Source organism: Podarcis pityusensis, assembly GCF_964106645.2.
Source record: "Podarcis pityusensis genome assembly, chromosome: 9".
Classification (NCBI taxonomy): Eukaryota; Metazoa; Chordata; class Lepidosauria; order Squamata; family Lacertidae; genus Podarcis; species Podarcis pityusensis.
Window position 1 is genome coordinate 2,717,830 of NC_138034.1, and position 2,463 is coordinate 2,720,292.

General features: G+C 53.2%; 1 long non-coding RNA gene across 1 annotated transcript; it reads right to left on the bottom strand.

The window, feature by feature from the left end:
* Positions 1-841: 841 nt before the first annotated feature.
* Positions 842-2,229, bottom strand: LOC308485702. The gene is made up of 2 exons (XR_013990690.1): positions 1,537-2,229; positions 842-1,497 (listed from the first exon to the last, which is right to left on the bottom strand). It is a non-coding gene; the product is annotated as an uncharacterized lncRNA (long non-coding RNA).
* Between the last annotated feature and the right edge of the window lie 234 nt (positions 2,230-2,463).

Below are 2,463 nucleotides of genomic sequence, written 5' to 3' on the forward strand. Positions count from 1 at the left end.
AGTAGGAGTCAACAACCTTTTTGGACCAGTGGGCACTTCTTGAATTTTGAGAGACTGCTGTGGGCATCAGTTACAAAATGGCTGCCATGGTCATGTGGTGGCATAACAAAACATGGGTGCATGGAGGGTTAGGCATAAAAAATTAGAGAGTACACTCTTGCTGCTTCTCCAGCTATCGCCTGCTGGTCTTCTTGTCTGTGCTAAATTGTTGAAATAAATTTTGTGCTTAAATCAGAGAGAATTTTCTTCCAGGCAAAAATTTGGGATGTTCTTCACTTTCCCCATGTATTGGCTTTGCTTATTTTAACCACCTGAGACTTCTATCCTAAATCAGCAGTTCCCAAACTCCCTCTCATGCCCCCACAGACCACTTGAATATTGGTAAGGGTCTTCTTGGTGGACCATGTAATCATTTGTCTGTCTCTTGAAGCAATTGTAACACACTCTGTGAGATGCTGTGTGATTTTTAATTGAATGTTTATTGCTGATTTTATTTCTTGTATAACATTGTATTGAATTACAATTTGAATTCCATAGACTTCATCTAAGAAACAAAAGGAGCAATAGAAATAAAATTAAAAGTCAATATGAATATGTAATGCAAATACACAATGGACCACCTGAATGAAGCTTGAAGACCACAGTTTGAAAAACGATGTCCTAGGCCTCCAAGGACAAATTACAACTTGTGGAATGATGCCTTTGTTTAAAAACTTAAAATAACTTGAAAGTGAAATGTAATTAAGTAGAAATTTTGTGCTTCAGTGGGGGTGGGATGGTTGAATATTGATTGTTGCTTCTTGTATACATATGTGAAAATAATAAAATAACAAGCTATGAATATTTTTAATACTTTTATTTATGATAAAGTCCATTTTGGCAAGCGTCAGTGAGATGGCTGAGCTTGCATTTTGCCACAAGTAGTTCAATGTCAGATCTGATGATTATCAGATAGTCAGTGCTGAAAAGGCTGTCTCACAAAGATACATACACACAACAACTGACTGACACGTGTCCAAATGACACATGGCAGCATCACAGATATTGCTTTGTCAGTAAGGTCTGGATACGCACGTCATAACTGAATAATTTTGGTAACAAAGTCAAAATCTGGAGAACCACACTTGCAAACGATGTACCTTCGAGGGCCTTGCAACATGAAAGTCCAGAAAGTTTTTGTCCTTCTTGCCCAAAGACAACTTTGAGTGACATCAGTTGCAAATGGGTTTCCCCACCCTCCCAAACTTCATCAGAAAAGTAACAGCAGCGGGCAAATGTTGACTTGAGCCTAAGCAAATGTATCAAATCACCCTTAAACTATTAGCTAACTCTGGCGGCAGATCTGGCTACGGTTTGCCACAAGGTGCTCCTGCAGGGAGTGGTTTTTGCTTCCCCTTTTTTATGGAAAGACACGGCGGGTTTTACAAAGTACATTCAGACGCACAGTCGTCCGCGTTTTCTCTGCCCACCTTGAGATGGTGTATTTCCTGCCCAGTTCTGGGCACAACTCCGAAATACGAGCTGCTCGTTTACGACAAGGGCTCAGCTTCCCCCCCACTCCGACCCCCCCCCATTTGCACGTTTCAAACTTAAACCGGGGAGCCGGGTCTACTCGCGGGAAAAGCTGAGGGGAGACACGGGGGGGGGGCGAGGAGGGGGCGGCAAATCCGGAGCCCCCCCCCGCCGCCTGGCCGTTGGAAGGGGGTGTCGGCCGTTGGCGCTTTTCGTGAGGGGAAAGGGGTGTCTGAGGCTGCGAAGGAAGGAGGCGACGGAAGCGCCTCCGTCAGGCGATGGGGAAGAAGCGGGTTGGCTTCCCCTCTGCCGGGGCCCCGCCGCCGCCGCCGCCGCCGCCTCCTGCGAGAGGAGCCACCTTAAGGCGGGGAGGCGGGGGTGGCGCGGCCTGGAGGGAGCCGGGGGAGGCGGAGCGGAGGCCGGGGAGGAGCCGGGGCCTGCAGTGGAGCCGCAGCCCCGGAGCACACGGAGCGAGCGACAGGCGGCAGGGGCGGCAGCACAGCAGCAGCAGCGAGGCCGGGGCCTGCGGAGGGTCTGCCTAGCCGCCGCCCCGCTCGGGAAGACCCCCGGGAGCGGGCCTCAGCCCGGGCAGCAGCAGCAGCAGCGCCAGGCCCAGGAGCCGCCGCGGCCTCCCGTGGCAAGCGAGTCAGGAGGAGCGAGCGAGTGAGCGGCGGCGGCGCCACCCCCGCCCCGCGCAGCCCTCCCGCTTCCTCCCGCCCGCCCGCCCTCCCTTCCCCGGCCCCGGGCTCGCGGGGAAAGAGCCCTCCCTCCCGGCGCAGCGGAGGGGATCATCTCGGGGAGGCGGAGGCCCAGGAGGAGCGCCCCCCCCCCGCGCCGCCCCACGCCTCCTTCCCCCGCAGAGGCCAAGGACAGCCCGCGCGCAGCTAGGCCCCGCGTCTGGGTCAGTTGTCCACTCCCGCAAGGATTTAAAGGCCCCTCTCGGCGGAATGG